The sequence below is a fragment of the Ranitomeya variabilis genome, chromosome 3 (assembly GCF_051348905.1).
Source record: "Ranitomeya variabilis isolate aRanVar5 chromosome 3, aRanVar5.hap1, whole genome shotgun sequence".
NCBI classification, from domain to species: Eukaryota; Metazoa; Chordata; class Amphibia; order Anura; family Dendrobatidae; genus Ranitomeya; species Ranitomeya variabilis.
The window spans coordinates 23,883,100-23,894,253 of NC_135234.1; the positions used below are offsets into that span (position 1 = coordinate 23,883,100).

General features: G+C 45.5%; 1 long non-coding RNA gene across 1 annotated transcript; it reads left to right on the forward strand.

Annotated features, from left to right (window-relative positions):
- Window positions 1–420: 420 nt before the first annotated feature.
- Window positions 421–2,450, forward strand: LOC143817902 (uncharacterized). Its single transcript, XR_013224200.1, has 3 exons — window positions 421–450; window positions 1,087–1,237; window positions 2,206–2,450. It is a non-coding gene; the product is annotated as an uncharacterized LOC143817902 (long non-coding RNA).
- The last annotated feature ends 8,704 nt before the right edge of the window (window positions 2,451–11,154 follow it).

Consider the following 11,154-nt stretch of genomic DNA (forward strand, 5'->3'; position numbering starts at 1 on the left):
GGTAGACTGTTTGTTCCTGATGATTGGACCAGTAAAGTCATTTCTGAGGTTCATTCTTCTGCGTTGGCAGGTCATCCTGGAATCTTTGGTACCAGGGATTTGGTGGCAAGGTCCTTCTGGTGGCCTTCCCTGTCACGAGATGTACGAGCAGTAGCGTAGCTACCAGGGGGGCAGAGGGTGCGGTCGCCCCGGGCCCCTTGCTCTTAGGGGGCCCACTCAGAGTTACTGCCACTGTTAACTATGCAGGTGTACGCAGCACGCCGATGTAGTTCTCTCCACTGTAGTGTGTGGGGAGACAATCTCCCTGCACTATCACTGTCCGTTCTATAGCACACGCCCCCATTGCACCCTGTGTGTCTGCAGGAGAGACTGCACGGACGTCACCACGCAGCAGTTGCTGCCTTGAGGCTTCTTCTTCCCGCCGGAGAGGAGCAAAGACAAGGTGGTGCTGTGAGTATTTAGAACTTGGGCTGCTTCGTGCAGGGGGGGTTGTGTCTGTGCAGTGAGGAGGGGGAAGGACGCTGCTGCCCTACAAGTCCTGGATTGTTTATTTTCTTGTATTTGTGGTCTTGTATCTGAGGCACAGTAGATTTATGGCGCTAGTCTACTTGAACTTTTAAACATATCAGGTGACTCTGCCAATGCAAATCAGCTGCCATAAATCTCATTATGCCTCAGATAGAGCCACTGACATAAATAGTAACTATCATGCACTGCCCTGATAGAAGTCACCCCAGCTGCAGGACAGCACAAACAAGAATGTGTCTTTCCCTGTATATATACACTGTATGTGCATATATATATATATATACATACATATGTAAAAATTTATAGTAGCAAAAAAATAAGGCAGCGCACCATTGACAAAATTAAAAAATAGTGTTTAGTAGCCCATTGGGGCTCAGCCACATGTCGGTTCTACTGAGAACCTTTATCCAGGAGAACCAAAATTCTGTTTTTTCATTTTTTTTGCTGCTGCATTGAAGATTGGTAAATGCCTGCAATGTTTGGGTTTGGCAGCTGATATTACACACTGTTTGCTAGTGCTGCTTTCAAATCTCCCTCTCTCTCTCTCTCTCTCTCCAGATACACACTCTGTGACTTGGTCCTGTAGCCGGGGAGAGGGTCCTATCATATCATATTGTAAATCCAGGGTGGCAAGCGTGAAAACCCAAATATATGGTATAACTTGGTATGGTATAAGAGCCAAATAGAAGAAAATACAAACAGCCAGTAGGTGCGTATAGATGATAACAAGACCCCTGAACATATACTCAGTCTGGCCAACTAGACCCCCCAAATGCAGAAAAGGGAATAAAAGAGAAGACCTACCAGGGTGTGCACTTTCTTCTTTACATGAGTAATATTTTACCTCCCTCTCTTCTAATTCCCTCTTTCTTTCTGGTCCCCTCTTTGGGGTCTTGCCCAGACAATAGTATTTCTTTTAGGGTTACCTGGGTACATTAAGGGAGCTATTCACATACGCTGGCCTCTATATACACCCACTGGCTGTTTCTGTTTTCTTCTATTTAGCCCTTTGTTATATATATCAGCACTGTGCAAGATGTAGTCCACAAACAGGGACCGACAGAGACCAGAATCAAAGGCATGGGAGCTACAGCGGGGGCCATTATACAGTGTTAGAGCTAATTTGGGGGTCATTATACAGCGGATGAGCTAATGCGGGAGCCAGTATACAGTGTGAGAGCTAATGCAGGGGTCAATATACAGTATGGGAGCTAATGTGGGGCCAGTATACAGCATGATAGCTATTTTTGGGAGCCATCATACAGTGTTAGAGCTTATTCGGAGGCCATTATACAGCATGGGAGCTAATGCGGAAGCCATTATACAGTACAGTTTAAAGGCTACTGTGGGGGCCATCATGCGGTATGGGGGCCTATATACAGTGTGGGTGTTACTGTGGGGTCTGTCATAAACTGGGGTGGTTTACATACAGTGTGGGAGCTACTGTGGGGGGACAAAAGAGACATTCTACTATGTAAAGGTCCCAATGGTGGCATTATTATGTGAGGCAGTATGAGGAGCATTGCTTTTGTATCACACAGCAGGTGCAATAGTAGGGACACATGTGACAGAAGTGGCTCAGTATTGGGTTGAGTACTTTGTGCAGGTTGGAGATAGATGGGTACTGGGCTGGAAATGTGTGAGAAGTCAAATGTGTCTTTGTTGTAATCTCTGCAGAGGAGTCCTGGCTGGAAGAAGTTGGCATGTCGGTCTGAGTAAGGTGTAAAAGTGAACGATTATCAAAAAGAACATCACCTGTAAGTTATTGTCTGTATTGTAAACTCTTGTATATTCTGCAACACTGGTATCTACAATTATGAGATCATCATATGACGGTATAATCAGTATTGTTTTTTGTGTAGAGATTTTTTTCAGTTACAGCACTGTAATGTGCTGAGGTTCTCCTATACCCACGAATAGAGTGCGCCACCTCAGTTGCAATTAGGGCTATTGGTTAGGGGCCCACTCAGATTTTTCGCCCCCCCTGAGCTGAACCCCTAGCTACGCCTCTGTGTACGAGGCTTTGTGCAGTCTTGTGACGTTTGTGCTCGGGCCAAGCCTTGTTGTTCTCGGGCTAGTGGATTGTTGTTGCCCTTGCCTATCCCGAAGAGGCCTTGGACGCACATCTCGATGGATTTTATTTCGGATCTTCCTGTTTCTCAGAAGATGTCTGTCATCTGGGTGGTGTGTGACCGTTTCTCTAAGATGGTCCATTTGGTTCCCCTGCCTAAGTTGCCTTCTTCTTCCGAGTTGGTTCCTCTGTTTTTTCAAAATGTGGTTCGTTTGCATGGTATTCCGGAGAATATCGTTTCTGACAGAGGAACCCAATTCGTGTCTAGATTTTGGCGGGCATTCTGTGCTAGGATGGGCATAGATTTGTCTTTCTCGTCTGCTTTCCATCCTCAGACTAATGGCCAGACCGAGCGGACGAATCAGACTTTGGAGACATATTTGAGGTGTTTTGTGTCTGCAGATCAGGATGATTGGGTTGCTTTTTTGCCTTTAGCGGAGTTTGCCCTCAATAATCGGGCCAGCTCTGCCACCTTGGTGTCTCCTTTTTTCTGTAATTCGGGGTTTCATCCTCGATTTTCCTCCGGTCAGGTGGAATCTTCGGATTGTCCTGGAGTGGATGCTGTGGTGGAGAGGTTGCATCAGATTTGGGGGCAGGTGGTGGACAATTTGAAGTTGTCCCAGGAGAAGACTCAGCTTTTTGCCAACCGCCGGCGTCGGGTTGGTCCTCGGCTTTGTGTCGGGGACTTGGTGTGGTTGTCTTCTCGTTTTGTCCCTATGAGGGTTTCTTCTCCTAAGTTTAAGCCTCGGTTCATCGGCCCGTACAAGATATTGGAGATTCTTAACCCTGTGTCCTTCCGTTTGGACCTCCCTGCATCTTTTTCTATTCATAATGTTTTTCATCGGTCATTGTTGCGCAGGTATGAGGTACCGGTTGTGCCTTCCGTTGAGCCTCCTGCTCCGGTGTTGGTTGAGGGCGAGTTGGAGTACGTTGTGGAAAAAATCTTGGACTCCCGTGTTTCCAGACGGAAACTCCAGTATCTGGTCAAATGGAAGGGATACGGTCAGGAGGATAATTCTTGGGTGACTGCCTCTGATGTTCATGCCTCCGATCTGGTCCGTGCCTTTCATAGGGCTCATCCTGATCGCCCTGGTGGTTCTGGTGAGGGTTCGGTGCCCCCTCCTTGAGGGGGGGGTACTGTTGTGAAATTGGATTTTGGGCTCCCCCGGTGGCCACTGGTGGAATTGAACTTGTGTGCATCATCCCCTCTGTTCACCTGTTCCCATCAGGATGTGGGAGTCGCTATTTAACCTTGCTCCTCTGTCACTTCCATGCCGGTCAACATTGTAATCAGAAGCCTTTCTGTGCATGTTCCTGCTACCAGACAACTTCCAGCTAAGTCGGACTTTTGTCCTTGTTTGTTTTTTGCATTTTGTTCCAGTTCACAGCTGCAGTTTCGTTTCTGTGTCTGGAAAGCTCTTGTGATCTGAAATTGCCACTCTGATGTTATGAGTTAATACTAGAGTCTTAAAGTAATTTCAGGATGGTGTATTGATAGGGTTTTCAGCTGACCATGAAAGTACCCTTTCTGTCTTCCTGCTATCTAGTAAGCGGACCTCGATTTTGCTAAACCTATTTTCATACTACGTTTGTCATTTTCATCTTAAATCACCGCCAATATATGTGGGGGCCTCTGTCTGCCTTTCGGGGAAATTTCTCTAGAGGTGAGCCAGGACTATATTTTCCTCTGCCAGGATTAGTTAGTCCTCCGGCCGGCGCTGGGCGTCTAGGGATAAAACGCAGGCTACGCTACCCGGCTACTGTTAGTTGTGCGGCAGGTTTAGTTCATGGTCAGTTTAAGTTTCCATCCTTCCAAGAGCTAGTTCCTATGTATGCTGGGCTATGTTCTCTTGCCATTGAGAACCATAACAGGGCAGTGAGGGAAAGGTATCGCCCCTGTCCATGTTGACTGGTCCACGCATCGGTGGTGAGGTGGACCTTGCTACTGACGGCATTCAGTAGCGCGTGTTTTATGTGTCCCTCCACATGCTTGTGCAGGGCAGGGACGGCTTGCCTGCTGAAGTAAAAGCAGCTGGGCACATTGTACTGTGGGACTGCCAATGACATCAAGTCACGGAAGCTGTCAGTCTCCACCAGCCTGAATGACAGCATTTCCAGTGACAGAAGTTTGGCAATGCCTGCAGTCAGAGCCTGTGCTCGTGGGTGGTTTGACGAGAAAGGCCACCTTTTCTCCCATGCCTGTACTACCGATGGCTGTAGACTGGGCTGGGAGTGTGTGGATGACTGGGAAAGTGGTGCTGCGGGTGGAATTACAGCGGGTCTCTGGACAACAGGGCCAGAGGTTCTTCCACGGCGATCCTGGGAGGAAGCCGAACCAGCTGCGTGTGAGCTGGAGGAAGAGGCAACACGAGCTGAAGAGGTGGTAGCTGCCGCTGTTGGTTGGCCTAGCTCTTCAGTGTGTTTTTGTAACTCCACCGCGTGCCTGTTGCGCACATGTTTCCACATGTTGGAGGTATTGAGGTTGCTGACATTTCGACCTCTTTTTACTTTGTGATGACACACCTTGCATTTGACATAGCAAATGTCATCTGCAACTGTGTCAAAAAAGGACCAGGCACTGCAAGTCTTGGGAGCGCCCTTTTTGGCTTTTGGAAGAGACATGCTCCTAACAGGTGCCAAAGCGGAGGCTGCAGGATCCGCAGTCTTCCCCCTCCCTCTCCCTCTTTGGGCTGTACGGGGAATCTCTTCCTCAGAGCTGCTCCCACCACCTTCCTGTCCCTCACGCCAAGATGGGTCAAGGACCTCATCATCTACACTACCCTCTGCCCCCAACTGCTCCTCCTGGGTAGTCTCAGCAGCAGAGCACGCACCAGTAAGTGGCACCTGAGTGTCATCATCAGCAGATGCGGCCTGCGATGTGGTGACCGGAGGCACTGGCCCACCCGCCTCTTCAGACTCAGAGAGAAAAAGCTGTTGGGCATCACTGCACCCTGCCTCTTCTTCCATTTCTCCAATGCTGCTTGGCTGGCCCCCTGTTTCCAAGCCAAGAGATTCAGAGAACAGAAGTAGAGACGGCTCCTGTCCTGGGCTCTCTGTCTGCCTGGGCAATTTGGCAGGTGGTGAAGAGACAGATGGCTGCTCTCCAGTGCTCTGTGTCTGAGAGGATGTGGCACTAATTGAAGTTGATGCATTAGCTGCCATCCATCCGACAACGGCTTCAATTTGTTCTTCACGCAGCAGCGGTGTACGGCGCTCTGCGACAAAGCTGCGCATGAATGACTGTTCCCTGGTGAAAGTGGGTGCTGATGAGTCACCGGTGCCCGCAGCAGGCACAGAATCCCCACGTCCCCTCCCTGCTCCGCGCCCACGCCCACGCCCACGCCCACGTGCCTTACTCACTGCCTTCTTCATCTTGGTTGACTGATAAAGATAAGCAGAAAAGTACTAACGGCTTTGTGTGCTTATTCCTGAACAACTCCTAACAGGTATAAGAAACACTAATTTTCTAAAGTGTGGACTAGACTTTAATATGAGCTAATGTGGCCTACACAAATGTAAAGTGGTGTCACTGGTGTGTTTGGTGAACTTTATTATTTATTTTTTGGGGGGGGGGCTGAACTGACAACAGAGAGAGCTGCAGTCACACGGAGACCGTGCAGACAGCCGTAAACGGCGCTGCAAGGCCAGAAAACCCTCCTCTACGTTATCCTATGTAGTGTTTTTCCACAAATTAGCTGGAGACGGGTGGAAAGACACTAATAGGATTTTTTTGAAAAAATGTGCAGCAGCCTGCACTACTTAAAACAAAAGGAAAATTGATTTTACGGTATGACGCAGTGAAGAACCCTGAGCTGGAGACAACCAGGCTATGGCTGCTCACAGACTACAGGGCGAGCTGCAGTCACACGGAGACCGTGCAGACAGCCGTAAACGGCGCTGCAAGGCCCAAAAACCCTCCTCTACGTTATCCTATGTAGTGTTTTTCCACAAATTAGCTGGAGACGGGTGGAAAGACACTAATAGGATTTTTTTGAAAAAAGTAGCAGCAGACTACACTACTTGGAAAAAAAAAAAAAAAAAAAAACAGTATGAGGCAATGAACCACCCTCCCTGAACTGAATACAACCAGCTATGGATGGCCTATGTGGCTGCACTCAGACTAGAGAGTGGGCTGCACTCACACACACACACACACACAGACCTTGCAGATTGCTGTGAAAACAGCGCTACAAGGCAAAAGCAAGGTGAATAGTAGGTGAACACAGCGGTTGCTAAATTAGCCTTTGAAAAGCACAAAAAAAAGCAAATCGCTATCTCTAAACTGGCCCTCAGTCAGCAAACAGCGTCCTGTCACTAACTGAATTCACAGCAGAGTGAGCGCAAAATGGCGCCAGCGACTTTTAAACTGCATCATGACATCATTTCAGCAGCCAATCACAGCCATGCCAGTAGTTTCATGCCCTCCATGCTGAACAGGATGTGCCCACACTTGGAATCATTGTCATTGGCTGAATTTGTGCAGTTTGAATCTGGGAACTTCCGATTCCGGTATCCGATACGCGGCAAGTATCAGAATCCCGGTATCGGAATTCCGATACCGCAAGTATCGGCCGATACCCGATACTTGCGGTATCGGAATGCTCAACACTAATGATGACCTGAATGTGTCAGACATCTCCTGGTCAGAAACAGAAACTTTTTATGGACTATCCTGTTACCCGGGGCCTTGGAGCACCTTCTCATTTCTGACCCTGCCGTGTCAGCAGCACAACCCTTCATCCCAAGAGTCATGCTTAGTGGGTCCTTTACATTATTGGACTATACATGTGCAAATTGCCTCTTCAGAGAGGAAGAAGAGATAATCACACAGCACACCGTTTGGTAAGGAAATGGTATTGCAAGCATACATTTTTCTCATTTTTTTATAGGACAAGTAATAATTTTTCCACATATAGTTTTAAGAAATGTAAAATGATATTACTAGTGATGATCGAATAGTGAAATATTCAGATTTGGGAAAATCAGCACAAATAGTTTCTAATATCCATGTATTCATACCGAATAACGAATCCAATTCAAGTCAATGGGAAAGCCAAATATTGTTCTGCTGGACCCAACAAACAGGTATGGGGGCCTGAGAAAAAAGCTGAAATGGATGGAAAAGAGCTAAAACTAAATGGGAACAGCATGGAGAAGATGCCTGCATGCCTTCCTGACTCACATATGGTATCTGGGAATAATATTGTCAGACTATTACGCCGGTTAATACGGATTTTTAATAAGACATACCAAACCAAACATTTTTTTAAAAGGAAAAATTCTAAGAAACATTATTTTCTTCATAATTACATGTATATAACGAAAAGGAATTAAAAAAATGTTACCTCCTTTTTAGCATATGTTCACATGGACCATTTTGGCTTTGGTTTTTCCTTTAACATTTGTGAGGGCTCTCAGTCCTACATATGGGACATGTATTGTGGTCAGTCTGTCAGGCCTGAAACCCATCTCAGGAACATGTACAAGCCTCATGTTCATCAGGAAAGAAAAAAAAAAGTTGAGTTCCAGCTCCTTAAAATGAATAATGTTTAATAGTATCAAAAATAGTAAAACCACAATAGCAGGGTGGACAAGCTCCCTCCGGTAGGTGCCCCAAAGCTTAAGAGGTTATACGGCAACGCGTTTCGATCAAACGATCTTTCTCAAAGCCATGGCCTTTGAGCCGTGCCATTGACCAATCTGCACAAGACCAAGCACTTCTTCTGGAAACTTCCCAACCAGGCAGAATGCATCTTTGGCATGGTTTTGAGCAACAATGAAGTAATTACCGGATATGTTCCAGAGAGTGACGAGGTCTGTGAGCATATTACTCAGGTGGCAGGCAGTGCTACAGAGCTCAGGTAAAGGCCTCAGTGTGGTAATGACCATGTTGCAATATGTGTGAGGCTGCGGCCTGAATAGGTCTGTGGAGCGTATTAACCCATTCTCTTAGATATGCTTAAAATGTACAGAAACTGGCCAGCACCCCACCACCATTTTTTTTTGTATGAACCCAAATTTAGAAAATGTAAAATGTAAGGGAAGCAACAGTTTAATAAAGAGACACAAGTCACATTTAGGAGCCTGGAAAAGTCAGCAATGGTCTCTGTCCAGCAGCGGACAATGTAAATTACTGACAAATATGTATCTATCTAACAATTTGTGAACAGACATATATGCTGATAAGGCCAGAGAAATGCGCCTGCGCAGGAGCGTGGTCCCAAGGAGACGAGTCATAAACACGAAGCAAGCAGGAGGGCGGCATCATATGAAGAATGGAGGCGCCGGACCAAGACCAACGACGGCCATCGGACCGGACCGCACCGCAGGTGAGTATAATAAAAGTTAATTTTCTTCTCTTGCAGGTCGGGTTGGGGGCAGATATACAGCATTATAGAATGCTGTATATAAGCCCTGAAAGGTGATAGCCATATCTCTTATCGGCCTAAAACCTCATTCTAGAGATTCCAGAGACTGGTCCATAAGGAATTCTGTTGGATATTCAAATTATTTACACTCACTCCATAAGGTCTGAATGACTATATATATAACACTGTGCAATAAGAGGTCTTGTAAAGGCGATCCTTGTGTTTTTTTTTTTTAATATGAGTATTTTTATATTGGTATTGTCTGTCTAGCATGTATATTTCCAGTATATACACTGTGTTCCAAATTATTATGCACAAAGAGTTTAGGAGTGATAAGGTTAAAATTTTTTTGTTTGTCATTTAAACTCATTGATGGTGATGTGTGTCAGGGCTCTTTATATCACTGAAAGCAATTGCAGATACCTGTGCAAATTAGTTTGGCAGGTGTGTCCAAATAAAGGCAAGACTACTTAAGAAGGCTGTTCCACATTATTAAGCAGCCTACATTTTTTGCCAAAATGGGAAAGAAAAAGGATGTGTCGGCTGCTGAGAAGCAACAAATTGTGGAGTATTTAGGTCAAGGCATGACTACAATCAACATTGCCAAGACACTTCATCGTGATCATCGCACAATCAAGAAGTATGTAGCTGATTCCCAGCACACACGTGTGCGTGCTGATAAGCAAAAATTTAGGACTCTTTCCAACAGGCAATTGCGTAAGGTTAAAAGAGCAGCTGCAAAAATGCCTTGTCATAGCAGCAGACAAGTTTTTGAAGCTGCTGGTGCCTCCAACGTCCCCAGAACAACAAGATACACGGTCCTTCAGAGGTTTGCAGCTGTGCGTAAGCCATCCTGTCCACCACCTCTATCCAGTGCACACAAGCAGAAACGGCTCCAGTGGGCCAAACGATACATGAAGACTGACTTCCAAACTGTTTTGTTCACCAATGAGTGCCATGCAACGCTCGATGGTCCAGATGGATGGAGTGGAGGATGGCTGGTTGATGGACACCCCATAAAAAAACCCGGCTAAGGCGCCAACAAGGAGGAGGTGGAGTAATGTTTTGGGCTGGAATTATGGGGAGAGAGATTGTCGGACCCTTTATGATCCCTGAAGGGGTAAAGATGAACTCCATAATCTATGTGAAGTTTCTAAAACAACACTTCCTGCCATGGTTCAAGAGGAAGAACCGTGCTTTCCGCAGCAAGATCATTTTCATGCATGATAATGCACCGTCTCATGCTGCAAAAAACACATCTGCATCTCTGGCTGCTATGGGCATAAAAGAGGACAAACTTATGGTGTGGACACCATCTTCTCCTGACCTCAACCCCATTGAGAACCTCTGGAGCATCATCAAAAGGAGTGTCTATGATGGCGGGAGGCAGTTCACATCTAAGCAACAGCTCCGGGAGGGTATTCTGTCCACATGCAAAACAATTGAAGCAGAAACCATCCAAAAACTGACAAATTCAATGAACGAGAGAGTTCAGAAGCTTCTTTCCAACAAGGGGTCCTATGTGCAAATGTAACATCACCTAGAATAAAGTTTTCACTTGAAAACTGATTTCATTTTGTAATAAGCTGATAATGCTTATAACTTCACAACTGACCATTTTTTTGTTCAAAATAAAAAAAAAAGGTTGAAAACTGCTGTGCATAATAATTTGGAACATGCATTTTGAGTGTTTATTTTTTTTAAAAAAGATACTGTTTTCATAGGCAGTTTTTTCCAAAACATTGCAATTATATTAGAATAGTAGATGACTGGAAAATAACAATGACGGCAATTCAGATAGGTAATTTAGAGAAAATAGGAGGAAATATTATTTGCATAATAATTTGGAACACAGTGTATACTTCATTCATAATGTTTTTTAGATAACAATGGTTAGTGCTGGTATTTAGTAATCATGTACCATACGTGATAAGTAATTAACCAACTGGTGTGAGAACCTCACTTTGGATGGTCCTCACTTTGGATGGTATAAAACAACCACGATGTATCATTTGCATGTATAAGCCTGATGAAGGAGCTAGATCAGCTCAGAAGCGCATAGCATTTTAATAAATAAATAAATCATTTTTTACATTACCCATTTCTAATTTTTGAATCCCTGGCAGCACTGTTTGGATCCCCCAATGTTTTTCTTAGTTCTTTGCAATTAATACATCTGTGAGATAG